At 44.2% G+C, this 18,122-nt stretch overlaps 1 protein-coding gene across 7 annotated transcripts in view; it reads left to right on the plus strand.

The window, feature by feature from the left end:
• MYO7B (myosin VIIB) overlaps positions 1-18,122 on the plus strand; it is a 222,068-nt gene that overhangs the window by 13,465 nt on the left and 190,481 nt on the right. The window contains exon 1 of one of the 7 annotated variants that reach the window (XM_056564680.1): positions 16,161-16,203. The exons of the other annotated variants lie outside the window; for them this stretch is intronic. The gene's annotated coding sequence lies outside the window, so the exon portion shown is untranslated. Of the gene's footprint in view, positions 1-16,160; positions 16,204-18,122 lie in introns of those variants that run through there. 7 annotated transcript variants of the gene reach the window in all.

The raw sequence follows: 18,122 nt of genomic DNA on the forward strand, positions 1-18,122 counted from the left end.
TATATTAAATATCTTTCATCATTCAAAGTGAAGCACAGTCCGACTCTATTCCTTTGTAATTTTATCATCATGTACCATTTATGGTATTAGTCTAGAGGCTTTTTTCTCTATAGATTTGTAAATTACTTCTGTTTAAAAATCTTAATTCTTACAGTACTTATCAGCTGCTGTATGCTCCACAGGAAGTTCTTTTCTTTTTTAATTTCTTTTCTGTCTGACCACAGTGCTCTCTGCTGACACCTCTGTTTGTTTCAGGAAGTGTCCAGAGCAGGATAGGTTTTTCTATGGAAATTTGTTTCCACTCTGTTCCTGGCATGGACAGAGGTGTCGGCAGAGAGCACTGTGGTCAGACAGAAAATAAATTCCTCTGGAGCATACAGCGCCTGACAAGTACTGAAAGGGTTAAGATTTTTAAATAGAAGTAATTTACAAATCTGTTTATCTTTCAGGAACCAGTTGATTTAAAAATAATAATAATAATAATAATAATTCCACCGGAGTACCCTTTTAATTCACATTTATTAAAGGGGTTATCCACAATAAGGTGATTTTAGTACGTACCTGGCAGACAGTAATGGACATGCTTAGGAAGATCTGCGCTTGTCTTGGGGCTAAATAGCTATGTTGTGAGATTACCATAACACCGTGGCTAGCTTTTTGTGAACTGGTATTTCCTTTTTGAGTTTTCTTCTTTGCCTACAAATCCCATAATTCCATTTTCCTCCTTCTCACACATCAGCCACCCCACCCATTTAAATATAAATGAGCTGCATCCATTCAAAAGACCTGTGGTTTTCAATCAGGGTGCCTACAGCTGTTGCATTAGTTGCAGATTATTCTCTCTCCCACCAAGCGATCCCTCCACCCATTGAAGCAGACAGGCTCCATGTCATCAGCTGACTAGTGAGTCAGGTCTCGGGAAAAATCTGAGACAATAGTCATTTTGTATGCTGTTAAAAATAAATATTGGGGTGAAAATCACATAAGAATTGTGAGAAAACCGTCACACACAGGTACAGACACTATATTATGAACTACACTAACTTTACAGCCCCTGTAGCATATTTAAATAAAAAAAAATCCCATAGAGGACTATTACATGCTATCTTCTGATTGCATATACTGTTCAATTCTATGCCATAGCATTGATCAGTGTTATCGGTGCTCTGCTGCTCCAGCCTGCCATGGCTGACTGGAGCTTCAGAGAAACGATCGGACAGCAAGGAGGCAGGTAAGGGCCCTCCCGCCATCCTCTAAGCTGATCGGGACACTACGGTTTTATCACGAGGGCCCCGATCAGCTCTGCTGAGCTGCTGTGACTGTTTTTTTTTATTATTTTACGAGCTGAGTACCCGGCGTTGCCCGGTTTTTCCTTCCTATTCCTTTTTGGGGAGGAAAATCAACAAAGGAGGAAGCTTTTAATTTCTTATCCTATCCTCATATATTGTTGTCACATCCCAACCCCATATCCCATCCTCATATCTCAACCTCATATCCCTTCCTCATATTCCCGACCTTATATCCCGTCCTCATATCCCATCATCATATCTCGACCTCATATCCTGACCTCCTATCCCGTCTTCATATCCTGCCCTCCTATCCCGTCCTTATATCCCGACCTCCTATCTCAACCTCATATCCCGTCCTCATATCCAGACCTCCTATCCTGTCCTCCTATCTCAACCTCATATCCTGTCCTCATATCCTGTCCTCATATCTTGACCTCATATCTCGACCTCCTATCCCGTCCTCATATCCCGATCTTATATCCTGTCATCATATCTCGACCACATATCCTGACCTCCTATCCCATCTTCATATCCTGCCCTCCTATCCCGTCCTTATATCCCGACCTCCTATCTCAACCTCATATCCCGTCCTCATATCCTGACCTCCTATCCCGTCCTCCTATCTCGACCTCATATCCTGTCCTCATATCTTGACCTCATATCTCGACCTCCTATCCCGCCCTCATATCCCGATCTTATATCCTGTCATCATATCTCGACCTCATATCCTGACCTCCTATCCTGTCCTCAAATCTCAACCTCATATCCCGTCCTCCTATCCCATCCTCATATCCCAACCTCCTATCTCGATCTCATATCCCAACCTTCGATCTCATATCCCAACCTCCGATCCCATCCTCATATTCCGTCCTCATATCTCAACCTCATATCCCGTCCTCCTATCTCGACATCATCCCCTGTCCTCATATCCGTCCTCATATCTCGACCTTATATCCTGTCCTATCCCATCCTCATATTCCGACCTCCTATCTCGACCTCATATCCCGACCTCCTATCCCATTCTCCTATCTCAACTTCATATCCTGTCCTCATATCCCGACCTCCTATTCCATCCTCATATTCTGTCCTCATATCTCAACCTCATATCCCGTCCTCCTATCTCGACATCATTTCCCGTCCTCATAGCTCGACCTCATATCCTGTCCTCATATCTCAACCTCAAATCCTGTTCTCCTATCCTGTCCTCATATCCCGACCTCCTATCTCGACCTCATATCCCGTCCTTATATCCCGACCTCCTATCCCGTCCTCCTATCTCGACCTCATATCCTGCCCTCCTATCCAGACCTCCTATCCTGTCCTCATCCCATCCTCATATCCTGACCTCCTATCCTGTCTTACTATCTTGACCTCATATCCCGTCCTCATATCCCATCCATATGTCTCGACCTCCTATTCCGACCTCCTCTCTTTGTGTGATGGGGTGTGGCTTGCAAGCCGGATTGACACATTCACCAGGAGATGCAGAGCGGAGCTTGTGGAGTAAGGTGCTGGAAGTCCCATATACTCACATGGGACTTGAAACAAAAACCCATCTTTCATGAAAGGGTGTAGGTAAGCGTTAATTTAACTATCATATCTTTTTATATTATGACATATAAGTAATGTGTACCAGGTATTATTGAAATATCTCCAGCCGTACAGAAGTTATGTGGCAACATACATTTCCCATTGATTTGCATGGGACAAACAAAAACCCAGAACCTCACAAATGGGGGTAGTTAAGGGTTAAATCAACTATCCTATATTTTAAGTGGACATATAAGTAACATGTGACCAAGTATTATCAAAATATCTCCAGCCATTTGGAAGTTATGCAGTAACATATATTTCCCATAGACTTGTATGGGACTTTAAACAAAAACCCCGACCCTGGCAAATAGGGGTGAGTAAGGGTTAAATCACCTATCCTATGTTTGTTGTTGACATATGAGTAACATAATATCTTCAGCCGTTTGGACGTGATGCTGGAACATACACACACACATTGAGTTTTATATATATAGATTTTAGAAGCCTTGATCAACTTTGATCATGGCGTGTAAGGAGTTAATGCTGGGAATCACCGGGATTGGCGATGTCCGGCATTAGCCACGGGCCCCGGCGGACCCACCCCGCTATGACGCAAGGTCAGCTCCTGAGCCTGCGTCATATAAGGGGAATGGGACGAGGGCATACAGGTAAGCCCTTTGTCCTTAAGAAGTTAATGAAAGCGTCATCTCTAGCATTAACCCCTTAAGGACCAAAGCCCATTTTCACCTTAAGGACCAGAGTGTTTTTTGCATATCTGACCACTGTCACTTTAAGCATTAATAACTCTGGGATGCTTTTACTTATGAATTTGATTCCGAGAATGTTTTTTCGTGACATATTCTACTTTAACATAGTGGTAAATTTTTGCCGATACTCGCATCAAATTCCAAAATTTCATGAAAAATTTAAACATTTTGCATTTTTATAACTTTGAAGCTCTCTGCAAGTAAGGAAAATAGACATACCAAATAAATTATATTTTGATTCACATATACAATATGTCTATTTTATGTCTGCATCATAAAGTTGACATATTTTTACTTTTGGAAGACATCAGAGGGCTTCAAAGTTCAGAAGCAATTTTCGAATTTTTCACTAAATTTTCAAAATCTGAATTTTTCAGAGACTAGTTCAGTTTTGAAGTGGATTTGAAGGGCCTTCATATTAGAAATACCCCATAAATGACCCCATTATAGAAACTGCACCCGTTAAAGTATTCAGAATGCCATTCAGAAAGTTTGTTAACAGGAATAGCAGCAAAGTGAAGGAGAAAATTCAAAATCTTCATTTTTTCATTGTTTACACTCGCATTTTCTTGTAGACCCAGTTTTTGAATTTTTACAAAGGGTAATAGGAGAACCCCCCCCCCCCCCAAAAAAAAAAAAAATTGTAACCCAATTTCTCTTCAGTAAGGAAATACCTCATATGTGTATGTGAATTGTTCGGTGGGTGCAGTAGAGGTCTCAGAAGGGAAGGAGCGACAATGGGATTCTGGAGAGTGAATTTTGCTGAAATGGTTTTTGGAGGGCATGTCGCATTTAGGAAGCCCCTATTGTGCCAGAACAGCAAAAAAAAAAAAAACAAAAAAAAAAAACACGCATACTGTTTTGGAATTTACACCCCTCAAGGAACATAACAAGGGGTACAGTGAGCCTTAACACCCCACAGGTGTTTGATGACTTTTTGTTAAATTCGGATGTGTAAATGTTGATTTTTTTGGTCACATCACGTCAATAAATAGTGATGAAAAATTCACATATATGCACAAGTGGTACCAATAAAAACTACAGATCTGGGTGTAAAAAAATTAGCCCCCATACAGCCCCGAATACATAAAATAACAAAGTTGTAAGGGGTCAGAATAGGGCAATTTTGAACATACTTATTTTGTTAAAAGCAGTACAGTAATAAAAAAGCATGTAGCCATGAGGATGAAAAAACTGTCCTTAAGGGGTTAAGGCAGGTTAATGAGAGAGAGAGAGAGTGTCTTGGTGGGTCGCACTCCAGCTTTCTTGGAAGAGAGAACATTTATGGTGCCACCTTTCTCCGGCATACGAAGTAGCACATTGTGCCGCCACGATACTCCGGTCCCTGTATTGTGAGTCATCAGTCACGGAGCAATCTTCGCTCCATGCAGCTAATGAAAAGTGGGTGCTGCAGGACAGATTGCAGGAGTCCCCAGCAGTAAGACCCCCGTGATCAGACATCTTATGCCTTATCCGGCTGGGTAAATCTTCCCTCCGGAAAAAGGCTTCCAGTGTATTACTGACAACTAAATCCAAATATGTTGGCTATTTGCCTTAAGAAGATACGAGTGCTTAAGGTGCTAATTAGGGCTTACCCATTCTAAAGTGCCGTGCTCCGCTCCCCAACGCCGTTTCGTTTCCTTTTCAAGGGGCCGCTGCTCAGTACCTCAGTGGGTGTCCGTGGGTCCGTAGCACCTTTAACTGCGTGACCCCGGCCCTGCTGGGTGGCTGCGGTCTGCCGCCAGCGGGTTTTTTTTTGGCGCAGATTTTTTATTTTTATTTTTTTCCTAAGCGTGTGTGCGGACCCTCTTAGTTATAAAAGAGCAGTCCGCCACCGATTGTTAAAGCCCACCCGCCGCTGATCAGTCCCGCAGTACTGATCAGCGTTTTTTTTTTGTGTGGTGTCGGCGCTTTTTTTCGGGTTTTCTAGTGCTTTTTTGCACCCATAGGCGGTCCGTGCCACCAGTAGCAGGCGTGTACTGTGTGGCCGGACCGTACCTGTGTGTGCGGCGTGCCTCACCGCTGTCAGTGATTTATCACTGATTAGCTTATTTTTTTGTGGTAAAGGCACTTTTTTTGGTTACCGCGTTCTTTTTTTGCACCCATAGGCGTTCCGTGCCACCAGTAGTAGGTGTGTACTGTGTGGACGGACCGTACCTGTGTGTGCAGCCTGTCCCACCGCTGTCGGTGATTTATCACTGATCGTTTTTTTGGGGGTTCAGGCGGGTGCATTTTTTCGGGGTTAAGCGTTTTTTTATTTTATTTTTTGGGTTTCTTGTGTGGGGGTCTGTGTACAGCCACCAGCCACTGTTCTGGGCTGAGTGACCGGACCCCCCACTGACTTCTGCACCCCCTGCCGCCACAAGCGCTAATCAGTGCGCACACCACTGATTAGATAAACGCTTTTTTTTGGCGCAGGGCTTTTTTTGCGCTAGAAGTCCCCTTTTTTTTTTTTAAAGTCCCCTTTTTTATATTTTTTATTTTCTGTTAGGGCGGGTTAGTTTAGTTTAGTTAGGTTAGGCTAGGGCGGGTTAGAGAGGTAGTATCGCACCACACCACAAACGGCACATATAAAGTTTTTCCCCCCACACACACACACACACACCCCTGTATCCACATTAGAGTAGGGAAATGGCCCGCAGAGAGTTTTTGGCAGAGGAGGCATATGCCATAATTGCCTCCGACACCGAAAGCGGCTCAGAGGATGATGAAGACCCCATCTTCCTTATTTTATCGTCCTCCTCATCATCTAGTTCAGATGATGAGCCACCAAGGCGGCGGAGACGCCGCCGTGCGGCGCCATAAACCTCCTCTGCCCTTGACCCTGTGCCCCATGCTAGTATGAGTCCCCCTGGCGCTCATACTAGTGAAGCCCCCCAGCCAAGTTCACTGGTACCTCGTACCGGAGAACTTGTCTGGACTCAGCCAGCGGACCACGAGCCCGTGATTCCTGAGTTTGTTGGCAACTCAGGAATCAAAATTAACATTGTCGGGTTCACTGAAATTGACTTTTTCGGTCATTTTTTCAGTGACGACTTTGTTAATTTGATGGTTGCACAGACGAATCTGTATGCCCAACAGTTCGTCGCCGCTAACCCGGGCTCATTTTTAGCTAGACCCAGCGGCTGGACTCCAGTCGATGCAGCCGAAATGAGGACCTTTTGGGGCCTCGTGCTGCATATGGGTCTAGTTAAAAAACCCAGTGTCAGGCAATATTGGAGTGGGGACGTCCTTTACCAGACACCCCTCTACAGTATGGCCATGACAGGTCCCCGGTTCTAGGCCATCAATCACTTCGGGGCCAGATTTTGGGAGGCCTATATCCCGGGACGGGAGGTCTCTATTGATGAGTCGCTCATCAGCTTCAAGGGGAGACCCAGCTTCTGGCAATACATCCCGACCAAGCGAGCGCGGTATGGCGTGAAGATGTATAAACTTTGCGAGAGTACCTCCGGGTACACTTGCAAGTTTATAGTGTATGAGGGATGAGATTCCCGTTTTGAACCCCCAGAATGTCCCCCCACTCTGGGTGTTAGCGGGAAAATCGTTTGGGGCCTTTTGCACCCATTGCTAGATAAAGGTTACCACCTTTACGTGGATAACTTTTATACTAGTATCCTTCTCTTCACATCCCTCGCCACCAGATCCACGGTCGCTTGTGGGACAGTCCGGAAGAATCAAAGAGCCCTTCCGCCCCATCCCCTACATGCTCCTATCCCCCGGGGTGAGTCCCGTGCCTTTTCCCATGAGAACCTGTTGTTTGTCTGGTATAAGGACAAGAGGGGTGTCCTTATGCTCACCACAATTCATGGGAATGGCAGCACCCCTGTCCCTGGGCTTCATAAATGCACATGACCCCCGACTTCGATTTCAACAAAATTTCACTCCTTCTATTCTGAGCATTGTAGTGCGTCCACAGAGCAATTAACATCCACATATGGGGTATTTTTTTTTCTCAGACGAAGTTGTTCTACAAATTTTGGAGGCCTTTTGCCCTATTACCCAATGTGAAAATGAAACATTTGGGGTAACACTATCAATATAGTGCAAAAAATCAAATTGTTTACTTTTACAGCCCACTGTTCAAAAAAACCTGTGAGGTGTAAGTACTCACTGTAAGGGTGGGTTCACACTACGTTTTCTCCCATACGGGAGCGCATACGGCAGGGGGGAACTAAAACCTCGCGCTCCCGTATGCCTTCGTATGCGCTCCCGTATGCCTTCGTATGCGCTCCCGTATGTAATTCATTTCAATGAGCCGGCCGGAGTGAAACGTTCGGTCCGGTCGGCTAATTTTTGCGCCATATGCGCTTTTACGACCGGACCTCAAACCGTGGTTGACCACGGTTTGAGGTTCGGTTGTAAAAGCGCATACGGCGCAAAAATGAGCCGACCTGACCGAACGTTTCACTCCGACCGGCTCATTGAAATGAATTACATACGGGAGCGCGAGGTTTTAGCTCCCCCCTGCCGTATGCGCTCCCGTATGGGAGAAAACATAGTGTGAACCCAGCCTAACACTGTTACATTCCCCGAGGGGTCTAATTTCCAAAATGTAATGCCATGTGTTTTTATTTATTTTTTTTGCTGTCCTGGCACCATAGGGGCTTCCTAAATGCGGCATGCCCCCAGAGCAAAATTTGCTTCCAAAAAGCCAAATGTGACTACTCCTCTTCTGAGACCAGTAGTGCGCCAGCAGAGCACTTTTCACCCCCATATGGGGTGTTTTCTGAATCGGGAGAAATTGGGCTTCAAATTTTGGGGGGTATTTTCTGCTTTAACCCTTTGTAAAAATCTGAAATTTTTGGGAAACCAAGCATTTTAGGTAATTTTTTATTTTTTTTTACATATGCAAAAGTCGTGAAACCCCTGTGGGGTATTAATTAAGGTTCACTTTACCCCTTGTTACGTTCCCCAAGGGGTCTAGTTTCCAAAATGGTATGCCATGTGTTTTTTTTTTTGCTGTCCTGGCACTATAGGGGCTTCCTAAATGCGGCATGCCCCCAGAGCAAAATTTGCTTCCAAAAAGCCAATTGTGACTACTCCTCATCTGAGACCTGTAGTGCGCCAGCAGAGCACTTTTCACCCCCATATGGGGTGTTTTCTTAATCGGAAGAAATTGGGCTTCAAATTTTGGGTGGTATTTTCTGCTTTAACCCTTTGTAAAAATGTAAAATTTTTGGGATACCAAGCATTTTAGGTAAAAATTATCATATTTTTTTTACATATGCCAAAGTCGTGAAACCCCTGTGGGGTATTAAGGTTTACTTTACCCCTTGTTACGTTCCCCAAGGGGTCTAGTTTCCAAAATGGTATGCCATGTGTTTTTTTTTTTTTTTTGCTGTCCTGGCACCATAGGGGCTTCCTAAATGCGGCATGCCTCCAGAGCAAAATTTGCTTCCAAAAAGCCAAATGTGACTCCTTCCCTTTTGAGACCTGTAGTGCGCCAGCAGAGCACTTTTCACCCCCCATATGGGGTGTTTTCTGAATCGGGAGAAATTGGGCTTCAAATTTTGGGGGGTATTTTGTGCTTTGACCCTTTGTAAAAATGTAAAATTTTTGGGAAACCAAGCATTTTAGGTAAATTTTTTTTTACATTTGCAAAAGTCATGAAACACCTGTGGGGTATTAAGGGTCACTTTATCCCATGGTACATTCCCCGAGGGGTCTAGTTTCCAAAATGGTATGCCATGTGTTTTTTTTTGCGGTTTTGACACCCTAGGGGCTTCCTAAAGGTGACATGCCCTCCAAAAACCATTTCAGAGAAAGTTTCTCTCCAAATTCCCCTTGTCGCTCCTTCCCTTCTGAGCCCTCTACTGCGCCCGCCGAACAATTTACATATGACATATGAGGTATGTGCTTACTCGAGAAAAATTGGGCTACAAATACAAGTAAAAATTTTCTCCTTTTACCACTTGCAAAAATTCTAAAATTGGGTCTACAAGAACATGCGAGTGTAAAAAATGAAGATTTTGAACTTTCTCCTTCACTTTGCTGCTATTCCTGTGAAACACCTAAAGGGTTAAAACACTGACTGAATGTCATTTTGAATACTTTGGGAATGCAGTTTTTATAATGGGGTCATTTGTGGGGTATTTCTAATATGAAGACCCTTCAAATCCTCTTCAAAACTGAACTGGTCCCTGAAAAATATCGAGTTTGAAAATTTTGTGAAAAATTTGAAAATTGCTGCTGAACTTTGAAGCCCTCTGGTGTCTTCCAAAAGTAAAAACTCATAAATTTTATGATGCAAACATAAAGTAGACATATTGGGGGATATTTATCAAAGTTGTGTATGTCTCGCATCAATATAGACCTAACTACAGAGTGTTTGGCTGGTCTATTGTGCGCCTAATTTATCAAAAGGCGCACGGCTCTTGATAAATTCTGTGCACAGACTGCATGATCTATGCTTTAGACTATATTTAAACCTGCTCCAACATGGTCTGACACTTCAGCGTACTTTCAGCCTATGCGACTTATCGCTGAAAAGTCGCTTTTGATAAATTCAGCACCAATGCATTTTTCAATGCATTTCAGTCTAAAATAGACTAACATGCATCATGTTCTAAAAATCCTCTAGAGCAAAAGTCGCAGAAAAGTCGCACATATTTAGATTGCGACTTTCTGTGCGACAAATTTAGACAAGAAAAACCAGTCTAAATCCTTTGATAAATCTCACCCATTGTATATGTGAACCAAAAAAACATTTATTTTGAATATCCATTTTCCTTACAAGCAGAGAGCTTCAGTTAGAAAAATTTTAAATTTTTTCATCAAATTTTGGGATTTTTTACCAAGAAAGGATGCAAGTTACCAGGGCGCCGCGCCGTGCATAGCAACGACGCAGGGGACGCACGCCGGAGGCCTGCAGCAGCGCGGACCCGACCCAGGTAATTATGCCACCGGGGATGGGGGGAGGCAACGGGGCAGCGGCGCCGGCAATGGGTGCCGCTGCCCCTTCTCTCCCCCTGGCTGTCGGCGCCGCTTCTCTCCCCCTGGCTATCAGCGCCGGCAGTGGGGCACCGGCACCGATAGTCAGGGGGACAGAACGGGCAGTGGCGCCGATAGCCAGGGTGAGAGAAGGGCCGGCAGCAGGGCTCTAGACCCCAGGAAAGGCAGGGGGAGAGAAGCGGGCAGCGACGGCCTCTCTCCCCCTGCCTTTCCTGGGGGTGTATCGGCGTATAACACGCACATAGACTTTAGGCTAAAAATGTTAGCCTAAAAAGTGCGTGTTATACGCCGATAAATACGGTACATTATGCGCTCCGGCCGCACATGCTGGCCGTGAACGCATGGTCCCCTTACCTGCTGCTGCCAACGGGGCTGGGACTCGCATCGCGGGACGCGCCCGCGCCAGAGCTTTAAGATTTAAAGGGCCAGTACGCTCATTAGTGTAATTCACCTGTGGCTCATTTATAAATACCTCCACCCTCCTCACTCCCCTGCCGGATCTTTGTTGCCTTGTGCCTTAGAGAAAGCTTTCCTCAGTATTACCTTACCGTGTATCTGATCCCTTGCTTTGTGACTTTGACCTTGCTCCTCTGCCGCCTGCCTACTGAACTCCTGCTACGTCTTGACTACGCTACTATGCCGCCTGACCTTCTGCTACCCACTACGAGCTGCCTTATCCCTCCTGTGCCTTGCATCTCCTCAACCGCCTGTGTGGTCGAAGTCCATCCCGCTTTGCGGCGGGCTCTGGTGAAAACAAGCGGCACCTTAGACTCCGCTCCCTGGTACGTTCCGAGTCATTAGCTTCTTAGCCGGAGTGCTCTAGAGACCTGGCGGCTCCGTTCTTTATCAACCTGCCTGACTTCCCCAGCTTGTCAGGAAAGTCACCGGCAGGATCACTTCTGATATTCAGAAATTGCTGAAGGATGCCATACAGATCACTCTAGCCCAATTGCAAAACTACCTGCATCTTACGTCAGGCCAAGTGGATGGAGTTGCGCGTGACATATGTGCACTACAGTGATGACCTTCAGTGCAAGCTGGCCCACCAACAGCAGGAAATCTGCATACTGTGAGACAAGCTGGATGATGTAGAAAATCTAACATGCCAAAACAACTTACATATGGTAGGCCTGACTGAGTCTATTAAGCCTGCTGAACTATTGTGTATTTGTAAAAGAGATTGTTGCATGGAACAGGCACATAGAGTGTGCCCTAAGAGTACTGCAACTACTAGTGATTTGCCGCCACGCCTAGTTATCATAAAGCTGCTTGACTTCAGTGACAAAATAACACTTCTAAAGGCTTTCAAGTCGCAACCTAGCCCTCTACATCCAGGGATATGAGGTGCTCCTCTCTGAGGACTTTTCTGCAGCAGTTGTTAAGAAAAGGAGGGCACTTTGCTCCTCAGTCTTTTACCGCAAGGTTCAGTTTCAGTTGCAGTAACCTGCGGTTTAGAGAGTTTTCCATGAGGACGGTTCTTGTTCCATGAACCAAAATGCTGAGGAAGCTTAATGTGCTCTCCCGACTGGTTCACCTGAGCTTCGCTCTCTTTGGCACTCTCAACAGAAAAGTTCCCAGCTTCTAAACAAGAGACTACCGTCTATACCTGCCATTAAGGAGCCTCTGCCATGGCGCAGCCACTATCCACAACGTCCCCTAACTACACGTTGACACTCTCCCCATTCTTATTCCAAGAAAAACAGTATTGACTGTTCAGTTCAGTGAGTAGTCCTCCATAACCATTTCCTCATTTTGTTAGCAATGGATGTGGAAAAGGCTTTAGATAACGTACAGTGGGACTGGCTGGGCATGGTGTTGGACCGTTTCAGCATCATATGTGCCTTCCGCAACTTTTTGTGAAGTCTTTATGTGAATCCCTCAGCACAAAATCATACTGCTGGCTTTTTGTCATGCCCCTTATTGCCCCTTCTTTTCCATTTATCCCTGGAGCCTTTGGCGTGACACTTGGAGATCTCATCTTTATTTGACAGTATTGTGGTTGCTTGATCCGCTGTGAAACTAGCACTCTTCACTGATGATGCACTACTGTTTTTGAGCGATCCCAATGCTCCACGTTCTCACCCTTCTTAATTATTATGGTTCATAATCAGGTGATAATGTTAATGCGGGAAAAAGTGTACCCCTTCCCTCCCAATTCTGGGAGTCCTCTGGGTTGGGAGTTCATTTTGTTAAGAAGCAATCAATGTACTTGGGAATGCAACTTGGTAAACAACCTAGTTCTCTTTACTTATCGCCCCTTTTTCCACAAAATAAATGAGGAGCTGCACACATACCCCTGTCCATCTTAGCCAGATGCCCAATTTCCCAGGTAATTAGCCTAAGGAAGTGTCTCTCTCTCTCTCTCTCTCTCTCTCTCTCTCTCTCTCTGCTGTATAAAGAAACAAGATCCAAGTACCTCAAAAGTAATGCTCACAGAATTTTAAACAAGTGGGAAACCATTACTCGTTATGCTAATATACATGCAACATTTTTGGCTGGGTGGAATTTAGTTAGAACGTGTGTCAACAATGAAAGGTGGCGAGAAACCTATTTTAAGCTAATGCATCATGCCATTTTTGGTTTTTATCTCCCTGCGACTCCCCGCTGCCCTAACAGATTACTTCACTGCCTTAAAGGGGTACTCCGGCGCTATCCAAAGGATGCCGTGATCTTGCACGCAGCACCCAGTTATAATCAGTCCCGTGTCACGCCCCCTCCCATAGGCTTGCATTGAGGGGGCCCCCGTGATTGCTAGTAATCAGACCCAGAGCGAACATGCTCCAGGGACTGATTATAATGGGGTGCTGCGTGCAAGATCACGGGGGTCCCCAGCGGCGGGACCCCCGAGAACAGGCATCTTATCCCCTATCCTTTGGATAGGGGATAAGCTGTCTTGGCGCCAGAGTACCCCTTTAAATGTCAACGGCCACTGATTTATGGCATAGCCTTTGGACTTGTCATGGGATTATCTCATATTGGGATTCTGTACTCCCCTATATAGCCAGGACCTGATCTATTGAATACAGTGCAAGAAGGCAGCCCCAGTAACAATGCACAAACATTTCAGTATCTGGCTCTAAATAGGAAAAAAAAAAAAGAAAATACATTCCCTTTAAGGAAGTTCAGACGTTTAAAATGAAAGCGTTCTGCTGTAACTGAGATCAAGTATTGTACACATGTCAAAGTGCAGTTTCATAACTACCATATATAAAGTCTGCAACAGCAAGTGGTTTAACCCTTTAAAGGTGTTGTGCTGTAAATGTCACTCAGAAAAACGGCACGTGTTCCATTTAGTCCTATAGGAGCACCGATGATAATTGAGTGCTGTAATTGAGTCTCTTCAGCACTCCCATAGAAATTAATGACACGTCCCATTCCAGAGATCACGGGAGTCCCAGTTGTTCAGACCCCCACAATCAGCTACTTATCCCTTATCCTGTGGATAGGGGATAAGTTCATTTTGGCTGGAGTTCTCCTTTAAGTCATATTTTGAGATGGGAATTGTTAAATACTGCGGTTCAGCCAGTTATTTACAGTTGGATGACATTTTACAGAATATAATAAAGCTCATATCATTATATGGAATGGCTTTAGTATAACGGTAAGGGTGCTAAACAGAAATTCTGCAGCATATTACATTAAGCAACAATGCAAAGTCATTTTTTCAACATTTTAATTAAAGATATTTGTTTGATTTCTAAGGCTGAGAAAAAAAAATTGTGAAGGAAACTGTGAAGGAGACTATCTTTGGCTATTCCATAGTTTGAATAGAGTAACTGTGTGCATAGTTAACTGCGCCTTCAAACAGGGACACTCAGGACCCTCTTTAAAGTGCTGTATTCATCCAACTTTGGCAGTCCCATGGAAAATTGAAAAATGAATGGAACAGCCATTAAAGGATAATCCGGAGTTTAACTTTTTTTTTTTTTTTTTATTCTGCCCAGGCTGCCGGCATTAAAACTTACTGACTGTCACGCCGAGCGCTGCCTCCCCGGAGGGCTTGCGGCGTGCCTCTGCATGCAGCGCTCCGGTCAGCACCTGCTCCCGTGTCACCGGAGGGGACGCGATCCGAGGCACGGGACGTGCCCGCTATCGGATCGCGCCCCTTGTCACTCACCTGACCCGTCCTCCTTCTGCCCCGTCCCGGCGCGTGCGGCCCCGCTCTCTAGGGCGCGCACGCGCAGCGGCACTCTGAAATTTAAAGGGCGGTGCACCACTAATTGGTGCCTGGCCCAATCAGTGCAATCACCTCCCTACACTATATTAACCCACTTCCCCTTCCTGTCCCTGCCGGATCTTGTTGCCTTGTGCCCTGAGAAAGCGTTTCTGTGTGTTTCCAAGCCAGTGTTTCCTGACCCCTTGCCGTTGCCCCTGACTACGAACCTTGAAGCCTGCCTTGACTTTCTGCTATATCTGACCTTGCCTTGCCTACTCCTTGTGTACCGCGCCTGTCTCAGCTGTCAGTGAGGTTGAGTCGCTATCGGGTGGAACGACCTGGGGGTTACCTGCCGCAGCAAGTCCATCCCGCTTTGCGGCGGGCTCTGGTGAAAACTAGTAACCCCTTAGATTCCGTTCCCCTGGTACGGGCCACGCCATCATCTCACTGACACAGAGGATCCACTACCTGTGTCATCCCTGCATACCAGTCCGGATCCTGACACTGACCTCTCGCTGTTCCCCCTGTTCCCCCTGTATCACTGCATCCACTGCATCTTCCTGATTGCTGTGGATCAACACATCAGACTGCAGCTCAGCTTATCACTGGACGCAACGGTGTCCCACCTCAGCCAGTGATAGGCTGAGCAGCAGTGTGACGTATTAGGGCCTGGCACAAGGAAGAAGATTGGGTCGGGCTCAATACATCACACTGCCACTCAACCTATTACTGGCCGAGGCAGGACAACGCTTTGGCTAGTGATTAGCTGTGCTGCAGTCTGACGCCTAAGTGCCCCTTAATTTGGGGGACAGAAAACCCCTCTTCTATTGACTGGAGGAGATGATATGCTTATCATTTATTCTGTGAATAGGTGATATGGATGAGTTGAAAGGTGATATTATAATTTTGACACTTTAAGAAGTGTCCTCAAGTATCATAACAAAAAAATACAAGAATGCCTTATTGATCATACTGGCCGTATTTGTCCATTCCAAAAAAAATTAAAAAATCACAAAATGAAATGATTTTTTTTTTAATGTAAGTTGCACTGCAGATTTGCCGCTAAGTATAAAGTTACTATAAATACATCATATACTTGAGCAGCATGATGAACAAATTAAAAAACTTCAAGTGAGTTCAGACATGGGGGAATTTGGGGATTTTATTGCGGGTTGCTCATTGAATATGTTTTTGTACATTTTGTATATTTGTTTTGTAGTTTATTAAAACAGCTAATTATTTAGTATAATATAACAATTTTTTTATTGTATGGAACTATCAACATATCCAGAATTAACTAAGATTTGTTTATATGACAATTTAAAAGGTTACTAGCTAGAAATTGAAAGGTTACTAGCTATTAATTTATGGGTCTGTAAATGAGGTAGAGGACAGGGATAAGCAGGACTACAAGAAGAGCAAAGTCCGCTCATAAATGTGACTGGAGAGCGGTGACAACAACTCCTTTTTCCTGGGATTCTTGAGCAAGCAACACACGCAGCAGGTAATCTTTATCTACTTTGGTAATGTGCATGATAGAATTTAAAGAAGTAAGTCTCATAATCAGCAATGTATTTGTGTATAATGAATAGGGTATACATGTATTTTTAGCGTTAAAATCCTTCTATCCTTCACACAAGCTTTGCACACACATTTCACTGATATAGGAGGAATCCATACTTCAAAGCATGACCTTCTTAAATGTAATTCAAGGGTAAAGGAGAGGCGCTAAATCAACTATGTTGAATTTCCTTTCCCAATTTATTCTCCTACCCTGTGAAGCACCATTGGAGTCATAAATAGACACACACCTTCTTTCTCCATAGTTACTGTCATACACGTTTACATAGCATCAAGATTAAAAGTTGAACATTAGATCTTATTTTTTATAGCAGCCATTATAAGAGTTGTCGTTTTTGTGTTTGCTTTTTGCACAAATCATGTCAAAATTTAACATTTTACATATTCTGTGCTATTAGAAGGATATTGTCTTCATATACTGTTTATTTATTGATCTTAATCAAAATGGCTGCTCATAAGTAGTTGTTCCTCCCTTAAAATACATAACTTAACAGCTTCTTCTTCAAGCTGACATCTAATTGTTTTGTCAGAAAATAGTGGCAGATGCAGTTTGTTCTGATGCCACAATAAAGGCGTTATTGAAGGCGTTTTGACTCCACAACAAATTGGACCTCTTGCAATTTAGTGAACAGGATTCTGGAAACACCTGTCTGAATCGAGTATGCACACTGCAATGGAGGGTTAATTATTAGTCATATCTATGGTGGAAAGGTCATAATCTTTATATATTAAAAGTTTTATAAAAGTTCTTTTTTCAATGCAAATGGAACCCATTGTAAAAATCTTACAGACAAGCAATATAACAGGTTATCAACTTTTCGCTAATCATGACAATAACGCAACCCCTGATAAATAACATAGGCCGACAGAGAAAAAGCACAGTACACAGGGAATAAAGAGCCTCTCAATGAGGTCCCATATACATGAATTAAAAAGGCAAAAGTAACATGATAATACCCAATTTTCCTGAAACGTGCTGGAATATCAATAAAGGTCATAATATTTGGTTGCATTCAGGGTAGTGGTGGGGAATTCAGAGGCAGAATGTGAAGCTGTTCACTGATGCAGAATCTGTAACCCCACCACCTACTATGTTTCATTTTTAATATTAGTATGTTCTTATATTGGAGAGGAACCTATGAAATCGCGAGGCATCAGAACCTTGATGCTACTGATCTCTCTGCATCCCATAGCTATACCTCTAGGGAAAATAATTTGGTAAAATGTTGTATAAGCGATGATAAGATGGAAAAGTGATCTCTGTTATGTTCTGTGTGGAGAGGTAGACTACACTTTGTTCTTACTTCATCTCTGCTGTTCATAAAACCTAGCCTCCATACTTTTGATTAAATTTATTGTTGCTCCTACACTGCTCAAAAAAATATAGGGAACACTTAAACAACTCCAAGTCAATCACACTTCTGTGAAATCACACTGTCCACTCAGGAAGCAACACTGATTGACAATCAATTTCACATGCTGTTGTGCAAATGGAACAAAGGTGGAAATTATAGGCAATTAGCAAGACACCCTCAATAAAGGAGTGGTTCTGCAGGTGGTGACCACAGACCACTTCTCAGTTCCTATGCTTCATGGCTGATGTTTTGGTCACTTTTGAATGCTGGCAGTGCGTTCACTCTAATGGTAGCATGAGACGGAGTCTACAACCCAAACAAGTGGCTCAGGTAGTGCAGCTCATCCAGGATGGCACATCAATGCGAGCTGTGGCAAGAAGGTTTGCTGTGTCTGTCAGTGTAGTGTCCAGAGCATGGAGGCGCTACCAGGAGACAGGCCAGTACATCAGGAGACATGGAGGAGGCCTTAGAAGGGCAACAACCCCGC

The sequence above is a fragment of the Hyla sarda genome, chromosome 3 (genome assembly GCF_029499605.1).
Source record: "Hyla sarda isolate aHylSar1 chromosome 3, aHylSar1.hap1, whole genome shotgun sequence".
NCBI classification, from domain to species: Eukaryota; Metazoa; Chordata; class Amphibia; order Anura; family Hylidae; genus Hyla; species Hyla sarda.